Below are 14,691 nucleotides of genomic sequence, written 5' to 3'. Positions count from 1 at the left end.
GGTGGCAGCGGCAGGAGAAGCGCAGAGGGCTCACAGATATTCTGGTAGAGAGATGGAGCAGCTTAAGGCAGGTGCTGGGGATTTGGGTTTCACTGTGAGGTGCTGAGCTCCTGCCTCGAAGTGGAGCCAAATTAGAAGGTGTTGGGAGCTGTGGGTTGGAACTGCGTATGGGGCTGTGGTGGAAGAGAGGCTGTTGGGCCCTCCAAAAGCATCAGTGGGCACCTTGTTGGTCCAAATGACAGCTTTCAGTGCTTCTCCTTGGGCAGGCAGTCCTGCACTGTTCTCATAGGCAGCAGGAGATAGTGATGTACTGAAATACACTGAAATACTGGGACCCCTCCTGCCACGCTGGTGTGAGTGGCCAGTGGTGCTCATGGGGTTGACTCAGAAGCCACACCAGCACTGAAGAGAATTCTGAGAGCTCCCTGCAATGATCCAGGCCAGACCCAGAAGCAGGTGCCTGAGTTTAACCAGCAAGTTTGTGTCACAAGGACTCTGTGGGTTTGGCTGGAGTGAATGTTATTTCCCCCCTAAAAATCACAGGGAGACAAAACACCTACTAAAAACAAAACTTCCCATGATACTTCAATTGTGAAGCAAAATTTATGTTTTGATTTTGGAAATCAATGGCAATTCACAAATTATTCTCCTGTGCTGCTATAGGTGATTCATCAGCATTGGTCTCTGCCTGACAGGAGCCATTACGGGGTTTGTTTGATTGTTTGTTCCATATTAGTGGTTTGTTCAGCTGCTCTCCAGGTCGGTATGGTAATGACAAATTACAGGCTCATGGGCTTTTTTACCAAACAGTTTTAGAAAATGCAGCTGGATGACATCATCACAGTGCCACTGAGCACACCAGTAGCAACACCTGGGATGAAGAAGGGCTGAGGAGGCCATGTCCCCATGCAGGTGGGCACCAGGTGAGTCTGGTGTGGGGCAGCAGGCTGGAGCTCCAGAGATGTGGCTCAGACACACTGCTGCCCTTGTGTGCCTTCATCTTCTCCAGATTGTTTATCCTTGTGCCCACTGACAGTCTGGAGGGACCAGAACATTCCAGGATTACTTAGGCCTCCTTACTCTGTCCTGCCTGTTGCCTGCTGTGTTGGGATCCTGGCTGTGCTGGTGATTCTTTAAGTGACCTCAGAACAATCCTTCATGACACCTAAAGGTGTCACATGAAGGAGGTCCTGGGTGGTGGTGGGATGCACTGTGTGCCCTTGTGTGGCAATTTTGAGGGATGGAGCAGCAGTTCACAGCCCGTGGGGACACAAAGGGGGTCCCAAGCTGGGGTGGGTGTCCCTCAGGATTGGGCTGCGATGCTGGAACCATCCCAGACCTGCTGGGCTCTGCAGGTGTGGGACTCTTTGCCAGCACCAGGCCTGTGCTATTATGGGCAAATTACCTGCAGAATGCTTTTTTAATCTTGAGAGAAATAACTTGATTAGTAATTATTGGTGCAGAACACTTTGGGAGTCTCTGCAGAGGGTGAGGACAGGCTGTTTCACTGGAGCTGCCTGTCAGTTTTGTCATCTAATTATAAGACTGTTCCGTGCCAAGACTCTGGACAGACAGAGGAAAAAATCCTCAGTGTAATTGTATTGGTCATATTTTATAGCCACTAATTACTTGCTTTGCAATTAGCATTTCTCTGGCTGGCTGGGGAGCTGTCACAGCCCTGGCTGTGACACAAAGCTCAGTGTTTCCTGTGGCACAGCTTCCTGGGGCTGGGGCAGGGAAGGGGATCAGGCCCCACAGCACGGGAGGGAAAGGGGAGATGGCCATCACCAGGGTGCAGGTGAGGGATGTGATGATGTCTAAATCTGGGACAAGATGCTGGGTCTGACCTTGATGGCTCCACCTGAGCTCAAATTCTCACATGAACTTCAGCTGCATCCATAAATTCTTCATTTATCATTATTAAAGATATGTCAACATTCAAACTCTGGTTTATAGCTGGAAAGTAACATTTTTTTTTGTCTCTGATACAGTAAATAATCTTGTCCAAAGCCCATCAGGCAGTTTTCTACTTATTAGGAATTAATGACTCATAGAACAGAGGCAGAACAGGCTGTTGGTGTGAATGAAGGGAAGGCTGTGGCTATTGGGGTTTCCCTCCTGAGGAATTAAGAAGGATCCCCAATAAGCAGGTCATTGGGTCAGTCCACCCTCTGAACAGCACCTCCAGGCAGTCTCCTCTTACATCTTACAATACATATGTTAAGTCTCTGGTTCTCTCTGCACTGGCAAATCCTCAAAATCCTTCACCTCCAGGAAAGACCATCTGCTGCTGCAGCAGCACGGAAACAGCTTTCAGCAAGCAAAAACTTCAGTTCATCATTTTAATTCAGCCCAGTGCCAAAAGTTCAGTAATTTATTGTGCCTTTTGCAAGGTTTTTCTCTAAGTCTCTGTCTGGCTGGTGTTCGTTTGGGAAACTTTAGGGATTTTGCATTTGTGTGAGTGTCTCAGAGTTGTTATAATATGGTGAGAGAACTTGTCTGGTCTGAAACCCCTGGGCTGATGTGCTGTGCAGAAACTTTTTCATAAATACATCAAATCCTAAACTGAAACTCTTCTAACAACTAAATTAAATTGAATCAAAGATAAATCAGCAGTTAAGTGCATTTGAGGTGCTACTGGTGGACTTGGAATGGTGCAGAAGCTGCAGCCTGGCATGTCCTCCTGGGGCTCAGAGCAGAAACAGCTCTAAGAGGGGTTGTACGGAATCATTTGTGCATTTGTTGCTTCCTTTTGGCTTTGCAGAGCAGTTTTTGCATCCCAGTGCCTGATTTGTAGGACCTTTGCTCACTCACTGGGACCAGCTTGTATTTTGGTTAAAACATTACAGTGTGATAGAACGTGTTACGTTATGTTCAAGAAGCAACTGTACTTCATAATATGAATTAATTAAGACCTTACACTTAAACCAAGTAGCTAATTACAGACTTTTAGCTTAACAGAGTGTGGGAAGGGATAATCTAAATTGTAATTATTGAGTCAAGCAGAATGTAATGTGCATCCAGGGCTCACCTGGGACATCTCAGTCAATACTCAATTACTTCACTGCTCTCTGAAGTCTGCGTGGCACCTGAAGGCTCATGCTTCCCTCCAGTGACATCATGAATACTGTGATGTGCCAGGGCCACAGAACAGTCTCACGAGGCTGCTGTGCTGTGCCTGCCCTGCCCACCTTGGCCCAGCCACAGCCTGTGGAACGTGCTGGTGGCCCAGCTCTGCCCAGCTCCTTCCTGTGGCCTCTGCACAGTACTGGGCTCCAGCTTTGGACCTCGCTGCTTCCCAGCCCACAGAACTCACTGAGGTTTCTGCCATGGCTCTATTCTGCAGGGAGGCAGAAGTGTAAGGTGGTGTGGGTCTGTGCTGCTGGCAGAGTCTCCAGTCCTGTGCAGCTGTGCCCTGCTGAGACCCCGTGCTCCTCCAGCACGCCTGGATTGAGCATCATTCCTGGCATTGCACAGCGCTTACAGTAACACAGGGGAAATTCATTTAGCAAGGCTTAAGGTCGGATTCTGAGAGCTAACAGTTACGAGGTCAGGAACAGAGAGTTACAGGAGATAAAAAACACAGACCCACAGCCCTAGAGGGAGTGCAGGGGTCAGGCTGCTTCCTCAGCTCTGGTCATGGTACTACAGGGCTCCATGTGGCCCATGTTAGTTATGTCTGTGCCAGCAAAAACAGAGGCAATGCTCCTTATGCCTTCCTATCAGATGGGAGTGGATGGGAAACCATCGCAGACCGACTGGCACATTCCCTTCTGGAGATGTTTGGTGAAGTAAACCTTTCTGCAGGTGGAGATTAACCCTGGGGAGCTGTCAGCACTGCCCACAGCCATCCTGGCACTGCAACAATGGCCTGACAGCTGATGTGAGCTTAATGACTGGATGTGAATGTACTGACTGCCAGGCACTGGGACTTGCTGGCTGGGGAACTGGAACTTGACACAAAGCCAGAGGTGTCTGGCTAGAAAATTCTGGCTTGTTTGGGAAAGGTCACTGTAATGTTTCAACACTTGAGCTAGCTGGATGACGAACAGCTCCAAAAAGCCAGCAGTAAATGGGAAGTGGGATAAGATGTCCCACGGGTTCCTCAGCAGGTGATCCAGACAGGCCAGCTCTGAGAGGATTGATCTGAACTGCACCTGTGGCAGGCAGAGGTGAGACAAGCTAGCCAAAACAAAACACAGTGAGCTGAGCTGAGAGTGAGGATGGCAGCTCAAGGGCCTTTAGGCTTGCTGTGGCGAGGGCTCAGTCCTGTTCCCTGGCATGGCCATGGCTGAGAGAGCTGTTGGGAGGGATTGTGGCAGGAGAGACCATCTGCTGATGTGGTGAGGACTGGTCCTGCTGGCTCCCAGTCCTGCAGCACAAGGTAGCACTGCCTCCTCCCTTCAAAGGCAAAATGCTAATTTCTGTCTGAGCAAGAAGAGTTACAAATTGTACATCAGCTCCTTTGTGTGTGCTCCATGCAGCACCTCTGCAAAGGGCTTGAACAGGGATGAAAACCCCCTGTTAAGAAGAGAGGCTGCTTAAGTGCCTGAGCGTGGTGCTGGCTGGCAGCTGTTCCAGGGCTGTGGTATCTCAAAGCCTGGGGAGGGGGGGCATCAAGGGTCCCCAGCCATCTGCAAGGGAAGAGCTTCTTTAGAATTACTAACAGTGGCATCCTGTGTCCTCTTTGGTCCAAGCTGATGTTTGCTGAAGGATATTGGAAGAATTAGTAGGGCTATTTCTCTTTAATCCTGTCCCAAGTGACAGCAAAATCAAACTAACAGGCAGGAGATCAAGGGCTGTTGTTTTAGACAAGAACCCAGCGGTGTTAATGAAGGGTTTTATCATTATGGGGGCTGTTTGATTTAGAGAATAAAATAACCCAAGGTAACAAAGCTGGATGAATTGAAAGCTTAACAGCATGAAAAGGTATTATAGCCCCACAGATTCTTCAAGGAACTTGTCTGGGCTATCCCACTCCTCCTCAAGACAGTGGCACTGCCAGCCTGTCCTGTCCTTCCCTCTGGGGCTGCTCAGCACTTGATTGCTGGATTTACCCTTTCTAGGAAAGGGGTTTTAGGGGCAGGCAGATGGTGAGTTTTGGCAGGGATGCAGCATTGTGTGGCTGCTGGGGGGCTCAAAGAGCCAGGATACCATTTCTCACTGCTTGTGGTTTGACTTTTATTTGATGAGTCAAGGGATATAAATAAATGGGCTGTGTTTGCAAGAGTGATGCTTCTGCATCTCTGATTGGCATGAGCAAGGGCTGGGGTGGGGGGGACAGTGGGTAGGGATGTTTCTGAGAATCTTCTCCAGTCTTTGCTCTCCTTTCCTGGCAATATCAGCAAGCACTCCAGCACCGCTGCTCCCTAATCTAATCAGACCCAGGGAAACAGGATTTGCCGCAGTGTCTGACCACTTAGATACCCACCAGCAGAGTAAATACCAGACATGTTCTGTGAGAATGGCCAAAAGCTATTCCAGCCCCTTTCAATGCAGAGACAAGATCTCTGGAACTTGGACCTCTCCCTGCTTTGGGCTGCTGCTCCAAATTCCACCACTGCTGGCCTTTAGCAAGACTCTGCAGGTGGGTTCATCAATACAGAGGAGGAGCTGTACGTGGGGAACTCAGACCAGGGGGTGTGCAGCCTCTTCCTTCTCATGAGCCTTTATGGGTGTCTTCCAAAGTGTTTTCCTTTATGATTCTTGATTAGTAGACAAAAGGCCATTTCTTCTTTTAATGGAGTCACTGATGTTAATGGTCTCCCTCCAATCAGATTAAGGTGTTTTGGCCTATTTTACTCTAATGGAGGATGATTGAGAAATATCTGGTTCACAGCTGGCTCCTTGCACACTCATTGTGCTGTGCTGCTGCCACTGAGACACTGCCAGGAAATGAAAAATAAAGGCTGGAGGAGTTCACCCCCTCCCTTCACAGGGGCTTCAGCACTCCCTGTTACTAGCCCCTTTTGTGCTCTGGGCACATCCTGGGACCATCCCAAGAAGCACACAGAGAGTAGGGGGAAGGCTGTGCTGGGGCTGTGCTCACCCCACTGAGTTCCTGAGGCAGCTGGAGCTGCAGTGACAGCCCTCCCCTCATGTAATGGGAGCTGTCCTGCCCTCCCTGCCTGGTCCTGCCCTCCCTGCCTGCCTCTGCCATGTGCTGTGAACAAGGGCAAAGCAAAGTGCTGGAGTCTGCTGGATAATCAGAGCTATTAGATGCACTGGTGTGTGGAAGAGGGTGTGAAATGCAGATGGCTGGAGGACCCTGGGGAGCAGGAGAGAACAAGTGGGGATGAGCCCATGTCTCTGCTGAGGCCAGGATGAAACACTGGCTGTGGTTGCTGGTCTGGGGGTCCTGGTGTCCCTGACCCTACTCAGCCGTGGGCATCTCCGACTTGCAGAGAGCAACTCCCAAGGCTGTGGTTGGTCTTATTGTATTAACAAAGCACTACTTCTGCATTTTAAGTGTGTGCTCCTTGATATTGCCCTGCCTCTAAATGATCCTGGAAATGCATTGTCTACTTAACTACTTTTTAATTAAAAGTCAGGAATATTAGAAAAGAGAAATCAATTCTTGTCACAATTAAGACTTGGTTTGAACAATTGCAGCATGTTTCAGTGAAGGATCCTCTCTGGGCTTATTGATCTGTATTGTCATAATGTCTAGGTTATTGCCATGGCTCAGACAGTCTTAAATGAATATTTCACCTGAATTATGTATGTTATCTGGCAGGCAGAGGAGGCTGCCTGCTGCCACTCAGAGCCTGCAGGGCCCCCACACCTGCTGAATGAGGCCTGGGCTGGGATGAGCACCTTGTCTCCTTCAATGTCAGGCTCCTCTGTGAGCCTGGTGATTGTGCCAAGGGCCTGGCTACTGGTTGGGCAAGTCAGGTAGTCTCAGGGTTTGCAGCCCCAGGAAACGTCTCAAAGCTTGAAGGCAGCCACAGGGCAGCCAGTGGCACCAACTGAGCAGGAACTGGCAACAGGCAGTGCTCAGGGAGGGTCCAGCACCCGGCACAGTGCTGCATCTCCCTGCTAACAGAGCTGGAGCAGAAGGGCAACCAAGCACAGGGACTGAGCCTGCCCCACAGGTGGCTGTGGAAGTCTCTGTCTTCCTCTCCTTCTCCCTTTCCCTCTCTTTCTCTTCCTCCCTCTCTCTCTGCAGAGAGGGGCTGGTGGGAGGTCTCCAGTGCTCTCCACTGTGAAAGTGACAGGAGAGTAGGAGGCTGATTAATCAAAATCTAATATGATGAAGGACCTTTTTAAAGGTAGAAGATGTCCCAGTTATGGTTTATCTGCCCTTTAAAAGTTCTTGAAAACTAGGGGGTCTTGGAGGAAAGAAAATTGATTTCTCATGGTTCCTCTTGTACCTTGGGGCAGAAAGTAAATTCAAAGGGGCCCTGCCATGAAAGGTCAGAGTCTGCTGCTGTGGCTGATAATGAGATCTCTCAGAGATAAATCAAAACACCTGGACTTCACCACGGAGCAGCTGCTTGGGTTTAACCCAAGATTTGGACTCAGGAAGAACAGAGGGCACATACTAAACCCTGCCTGCAGTGGAAGCAGAGGTGGCAGCAGCAGCAATGCTGTAGCCCCCGCTATGTTGGTGCCAGAGCTGTTCCCTCCTACCTATGCCTGGCACAACCAGCACCTCCCCACAGTTTGTGCAGAGCCTCTGGCCCCCACCAATGTACTTTTCACATCATCACTGCTCCCTTTCGTGCAGTGGCACATCAGCAACAGCTCCCACAACTCTGCTCCCTTCTCCCTGTGCTCCCCCCAGTCCTGTGAGCCGCATCCTCCAAACTTGGGGGCTGGGGAAAGAAAATCCTGAAGGCCTTGACAACACTCCTTGTTAACCAATGGCTGTGGCTTCCAGGGCTGCAGCCCACTAGATCCCATTTACTTTGTGATAAGTAGGAATCACATAATAACTTCTGGCTCATATTAATGCTTTTAATCTGCAGACCTCAGAAAGAGATGAGCCAGAGAAAACTAGGAGAGAGATGCTCAGAAAAAAAGAAAAGAAGCAGAGAAAAGTGAGTAGGATGAACTCTTTACCTCTCTATCCCATTAGCATGTTCGCCATGGATTGCAAAATCCTGTTAGGCACAGGCAGCCTGCAGATCTCGAGGCAGTGCAGAGCCTGTGGTATTAGTGGTGGCTTTGGCTCTGCAGTGGTGCTGGCTGCCCTCAGGGTTTTGGGGAGGGCTCCAGCACAGCCCACCCCTGGCTCCAAGTGCCTCCACTGGGACTCCCCAGCTCCTGTATTTGTTGCTCTTCATTTTGGGTTCAGTGACCCTCAGGCTCGGTGTCCGTGCCTTTGCTGTGTGATTAATTGGAGAAGTATCTAATCCTCTTCTCCACCCATGTCACTGTTATGCAGCCTGTGATTAAACACGCTGTCAGCTGCTGCTGTTTACAGATAACAATGCTGCTTTCTCTCATTCCTACACTATCAGACTCATTAGGAAGGTTTATGGATAAATTAGTCAGTCTGGGATTAAATAATGTCTGAAATGCATGCACTGAGAAGTGCACCTTCCTGCTCTGGGTAGCCAAATGTGACAGTGACGTGAGCCACTGCATGGAGCAGAGGCCCAGCCCCACACCAGGGTAGCCCCCAGATCTGGAGCCTAATTGTTATCTCCATATGGGCTCTCTTCAAGGAGACTCTTCCAGGGGTGAGCCCCACAATTCTGGTACCAGGCTGGAGGCAGTAGTGTCTGGTAGGCAAAATCCTCTCTGATGCTTCATTACAGCAGATTCTGCAGTACACATAAAAAGAGGCTCTTTTCCCATTCTTATTGCATGAAACACCCATACATTTCCAGAGAAGGTTCCTGGTAGGCTTGGTGCCTGCCTGTTCAATACAGCAGGAACAAACTGCAGCTGCAGATGGGAACAGGTTGTTTCTGCCATTTGTTATTTTTTCCCTAATTATGATGCAGATTGGATGCTCTCTCCAGCATTCCCTCCCTTTCTGTTTATTCAAGCAGGATTTTTGTGAACCTATATGCGAATTTCTTTTCCAGGCCTGGAGTGTCCCATTAGAATGGAGCAGAATTAATTGCTTCCCAGAGCTGCAGCCATTTCCCCAGTCCCCTTCTACCACTGAGCCGGGATGGGAACAGGGCTGGGATGTGAGGATCCCTCTCTCCATCCTCAGGCTGGGGCTGGCAGGATCTCTGTGGCAGGTATCTTGGGGGATGGTGTGGATGGCAGCTGGCTGGCAGTCTCTCTCTCTCTCCAGGGCTGCTTCTCACCCTGGCAGGGTGGCAGGAGGAGCAGAGGCACCTGCAGGCATGGAAGGCTGTCCTGCTCTCTGCTGAGCAGTGAGCAATCTGTAATTACTGGAGAGCTTTCAGGGAGCTGGACATAGTATGCTGGTGCCTTATTTAGAGTCTGCCCAAGTGCTGAGTCCTGGAGTGTAAAATGCAGCTATGAATTAGCCACAGCTGGATTAAATTGCTAATTATAATTTGCAAAGTGTATTCCCTTCTTCTGTCACTGACAAATGAAAAAGACTCACTCGGCATGACCTCCCTGCCACCCTCACCCCGTGACGGGGAGATAATTGATGAATGTCTTGTGGTGATTGAGTTACCAAGTGAGTCCTGAAGTGTCTTTCCTCATTTGTGTGTCATACAAGTTGCACTTCTGATTTGCCTGATGAGAAAGAGCCAGAGTAGCATCACTCCATGGAAATCCACAGCAATTCAGTGCCCTTGTTGTTGTTGAGGGACATTTACTGACACGTTATTGAGGGGCCAGGGAAATTAGAAATCTTGGGAATGCATTTTAAATGGTGATCAGCACATAGATATAAACACGAAAAAGCTCTTAATAGAGGAAACACCATAAAACTGGGGAATCCAGGCCCAAGGTGCACTGGCACTCTGTGGTCCCCCTTTAGGGTGAACAGGGATGCTCTCCTTAGGAGCAGTGTGAACCAGACTGGCACACACTTCAAATTTACCAAGATTTGGGTTGCAGATTCAGTGCAGTGCAGCTTGGGAGCTGCTGAGGGAGGCCTGGGAGGTGCTCAAGCTGTGGAGGAAACCTGGCACCAGGGCAGGCACTGGCCCTTGCTGTGGCCACTCTGGAGCTTCTTCCCTGGCATTCAGTGCTGGACACTCACCTCAGAAGCTACACGACCAGCAGGACCAGCCTGTCTAAAACACCTCTGACAGTGAGTGATGGTCACATGTTACAGATCCTTTTGTGAAACATAACCAGCCTGCTGTAAGACCATTTCTGATGTGACTGAAAATAAAAATCCTGACGACAGCACTTCAAACAGAACTGCTGCAAATCTCTATAAATGGCTTTAATGAAACCAGCCAGGAGGAGAAGGAGAGAAAATCAAAGGTAGGACAACTCCTTTGTTCAAATTACTGTGATTGGTATCAAATCACGTTAGTGGTTGTTTGCACCATTATACTTGAGGTACATCCTCATTTCTCCCTCAGTTCTGAGAGGTTCACCCACTTGAGCTATCATTCTGCACCTCAGCCTTTCAAGCAGAGCAAGTGAAGCCACAGGGGCAGACTGAGGGGCAAGAAGCCTGTGGGGTGCTGGCATCCTGCCCTCTGCTCAGCACCACCAGCAAAGCATCTCTCAGGGGCAGGATGTGCCTCCTCCACGAGCCTTCCCACTGCTCCCAGGGGCAGCAGATCCCGCACACAACTCCTGAGCTCAGTGCTCAGAGCCTCCATGTGCCCTTCAGTCTCTGTCCCCAGACTGTGACACTTGCATCCCTCCTGTCTAGCTCTAATTAACAGCGTGTGGTAATTTGTCTCTGGTTGAATTGGAACTTGACACCGAGTAGATCTGTGCCCCAGCCAAAGGTGGGGTTCATGCTGATGATGACAGAACAGGGGATGACTTACATAAGTGTGATGGTATTATGCTGCCTGGAGCTCTGGATTTTCTCAGTATATGATGAACGTGAGGCATTTAAAAAATTAGACACTCTATTTTACATTATTTTCTAGAGTGTGGATATCTGTGGGTTGTCTGGAAATCCATTAGCAAGAAATGTAAAGATGCTTAAAGGCATTTACCCAGATTAGCTGTGTTTATGAAGTCAAGGGTCTTTTATGTGATTACCTTAAAAGCTAAAGAACTGCTGCAAAACACTTACAGTGCAGACATCGTGAGGCAAAGAATACAGATCTGACAGAAAGAGCTGTTAAAACAAGTGCACAGCTCTGGTTCCTTTGTATTTGCAGACAAACAACCCAGAAGGCAGAAGGGTTTTCCCCTTGCAACCCAGATGCTGGGCTGTGCAGCTTTTGAGCATGAGATTTATGGGGGAGCTTTACATTAACTTTCATTTTCACTGTGATTTCTGCCAGCTAGCAGGAGGGGATGAGTAGGGATGGGCCAGCACTTGTTGTGATGGAGCATTGTGCCCCTGGGAAGCAGTGTCTGAGGCCTGGGATCAGCTGGGCGTGGCAGACTGGTGAGGTGCCCTTGGGACTGGATTGTCTGTGTCACTTTACTCTGTGGGATATTCCCTAATGCCAGGAATACTTGTGCTGTATTGCTGCTGCTTCCTCTGCTCTGGCTCTGCCCTTGTCACAGCAGAAGACATAGAAATCCTGGAGCATTTGTGTAACATGCCAAAACCAGTACAAAATTGCAGAAATCCTTTGTTTTTCATGGTACAAAAATACTTGCAAGTGTGGAAGAGAAAGAAGTGCAAAAGCTTCCATGAAGTTTTTGCCTGCTCCATCTTTTGTCAAGGATTGCTCTTTCAGTTGTACATTGAGGCCTGCATACCCTTGGCTCCTTTGTCCTTTAGCATAAAAAGTAATTTGTCAGCAAAAGAAGTAAAGTTTTGTTTTTCAGTACAGATCTGGCTGTCCTCACACTGAGACTTTCAACTCTTTATCTCAGGAATTGATGGTCTCAGTTTCTGATTCTCTTTCCTTGGTGTTTGTATTGATTTTTTTTATTTTTTTTTCCAGGAGGGTTATTTTCACTGTGGTGTCAAAACTATCTTTCTGTCTCCACTTACAGCAGGTAATAGCTCAGCTCGGCCAATTACATGTTTTTCTGGGCTAGCCCAGCTCTTTGCACAAGTTCCCCTGACAATCTGGAGCCTGGCTGACCCGATGTCTTTGCTTTCCCTTTGATCTTGTCTCTGCAGGTTCCAGTCAGGAGTGGGGAAGGGCAACAGCCCCAGAGCTGGATGTGAGCAGCAGAGGTGACCAGACAGCCTGCATACTCCTCTTCCTTCGCCTGCAGATAATGGCCCCCTGTTGTGCCACTCAAGGAGCCGGTGGGCAGTGCCATCTTGGGGATGCATCCCTCCGTCCTGTCTCTGGTGTGGCTTTGGGCTCCTGAAGAAATCCTAGTGTCCATTAAAGGCTGCTCTGTTTCTCTGTTTTCTTCACACCAGCAGTAACTTTTCATCTGCTGTTGCTGAAACAAAATTCATAAGATCATTTTCCCAAAGCATGATACTTAAAATCTTAATTAAAATACCTCTAGCTGTTCTAATACCAAGATTTTATAAGTGCTTGGAATAATATTTCAGATAAATGGAAAAGCTGTGTGCTTTTAACACAACAGACTTTTCTTCTAGTAAAACATATCTAACATCAAATCCTCCACATACTTCCCAAGTCCTCTTCCCTGCTTGGCTTCTCTGTGACAGGAAAGTGCACACGCCTGTGGAGCTTGGTGGTGAATGGAGCTGTCCCAGGGGTCTGGATTGATTTGCTTCATGACATTGATACCTTCCACTGTCCCAGCAGTGAGATCCAGTGCATGAGTATGAAAAGGAGGTGAGATCCCATATATTACACTGTGAGAGTTGTGTGTCATGTTAGAGCAATCTGGCTTTAAAGGACATCTTTCAAGCACAAACTAGCTTTTTCCCACACCTGACTGATCACACAAATAACTGTGATTAAAGGTCAAGTGCCTGGGTTTTTCTATTTTGGTCCTTAAAAATTTATATGCGAAAGAAAACCTAGAAGTTAACATAGCATGAAATTGTTATGCAGTTCTGAGCCTTTAACGACAACTAAATATCACTTTTCTTCCTGGGTGGCTTGAGAAATCTTAAGTAATAACGGGTCACTTCTTTTGGTTTCCACTTGAGGAAGATTATAAATAAACCCTGTCTTTTGCTTCCCTCCTCTGTAACATGATGGGAGGAGGGTTTTGACTGTATGAACTCATGCCCCCAGTCAGCATGGCTGTTCCTGGTCTCACCGGGAGCTCCTGGGCTGCAGGTGCATGGTAGGAGGGGCTCCAGTGCTGATGCAGCAGCACACGAAGCACTGATCCACACTGAGCTTTCCTAGATGGGAAGAACATTAATAAATGGATTGGCGCTTCCTCACCAGTTAACACAGAGAGGAAAGGAAATTACCATGTTTGCAAAAGAATTGAGAAATGGAGAACTGGAAACATTTTCTCGCTCCAAATGTCCAGCTGGGCTCAGCCTGAGGTCCGAGCACCAGCTCCTGTGAGCAGGGGTTTGGCATGGGCTACCCTAGCCCGGCCAGATGGAGGCTCAATGCTTTTACTTCACACCTGCAATATTTTACGTTTGACACACAATCACAGCAAAAGGAACATCCCACAGGAACAAATGTTTGCTTTGGTATCACAGTATCTGCCATCGGGGGGAAAACCGGCAGGCATTCAGCCTGACTAAACTTTGCAGCAACCTGCAACACCTACAATTAGTAATAATCAAATCTCGTTGAGTTCCTCCCCCGATGCAGAAGGCTGTGGGCCTGGTGGCAAATACCTCGGCTTTGGTGAGCCAAGAATTGAAGAACTGCCTCCCCCAGCGCAGGCAGCCCCCGCAGCCACAACACTGTCCTGGGTGCAGGCCTGGCAGGACTCACCCTGCCTGGGGCTGCCTTTGCCTGGCCTTTCTGTCTGGGCATTTTTGCTTTCACAGCAGCTGCTGGGCTTGGAGGACCTCGACATGAAGCCGGGAGCAAAATTTCAACCCAGAAAGACAGGACACAGGGCTCGACAAAACCGGCACTCCTGGGCATCGCTGCCAGGCCAGGGCAGGGACGAGACCTGCCCCGCTAAGGAGGCTCTAACCGCTCCAACCCAACACTGCTATCAGCAGCAAACATCAGCTGGGCACGGCGGTGGCAAAGCACTGCTCATTACGGCCGCAACATCTCGGCATCGGCGAGGGTTGCCCGTGCCCTGAGCAGAAATTCCAGCGGCCCAAATCCCGGCCCGGTGCCCGCTGTCCTCAGCGGGGCCGCCCTCCCTCAGCCGGCTGGGGAGTGACGGCCCGCGCGCCCTGGCCCCGCCCCCTTTGCCCCGCCCCTACCGTCCATTGGCCGTCCTGACCGAGGCCCCGCCCCGCCGCCGGCGGTTGGCGCGCGGTGGTGGGGGCGGGGCGCGGCGCGGGAGCGCGGCGGCGGCGCGGGGCGCGGAGTCGCGGCGCCATGGAGACGGCGCTGCCGCTGCTGCTGCTGCCGGTGCTGCCGCTGCTGCCGCCGCTGCTGCCGCCGCTGCCGGTGCTGCTGCCGGTGCTGCTGCCGGTGCTGCCCCGCGCCGCCGCCGAGCAGGGTGAGCCGGCCGGGGCGGCGGCGCCTCCCGGTTCTTCGGCGCTCCCGCGCCCCCGGCCGCGCCGTGTCCCCGGTGCTCCGGCACCGCCGTGTCCCCCGTGCCCGGCTGCCTCGGCGCGCGGTG

The 14,691-nt window shown here is 50.1% G+C and overlaps 1 long non-coding RNA gene across 1 annotated transcript; it reads left to right on the top strand.

Moving 5' to 3' along the window:
- The first annotated feature begins 8,370 nt into the window (after positions 1-8,370).
- LOC117245452 lies at positions 8,371-13,318 on the top strand. The gene is made up of 3 exons (XR_004500158.1): positions 8,371-10,374; positions 11,979-12,033; positions 12,161-13,318. It is a non-coding gene; the product is annotated as an uncharacterized LOC117245452 (long non-coding RNA).
- The last annotated feature ends 1,373 nt before the right edge of the window (positions 13,319-14,691 follow it).

This window comes from Parus major, chromosome 23 (genome assembly GCF_001522545.3).
Source record: "Parus major isolate Abel chromosome 23, Parus_major1.1, whole genome shotgun sequence".
Classification (NCBI taxonomy): domain Eukaryota; kingdom Metazoa; phylum Chordata; class Aves; order Passeriformes; family Paridae; genus Parus; species Parus major.
The sequence above is the reverse complement of the archived record's forward strand: the minus strand, read 5'-3'. Positions and strand labels throughout refer to the sequence as shown.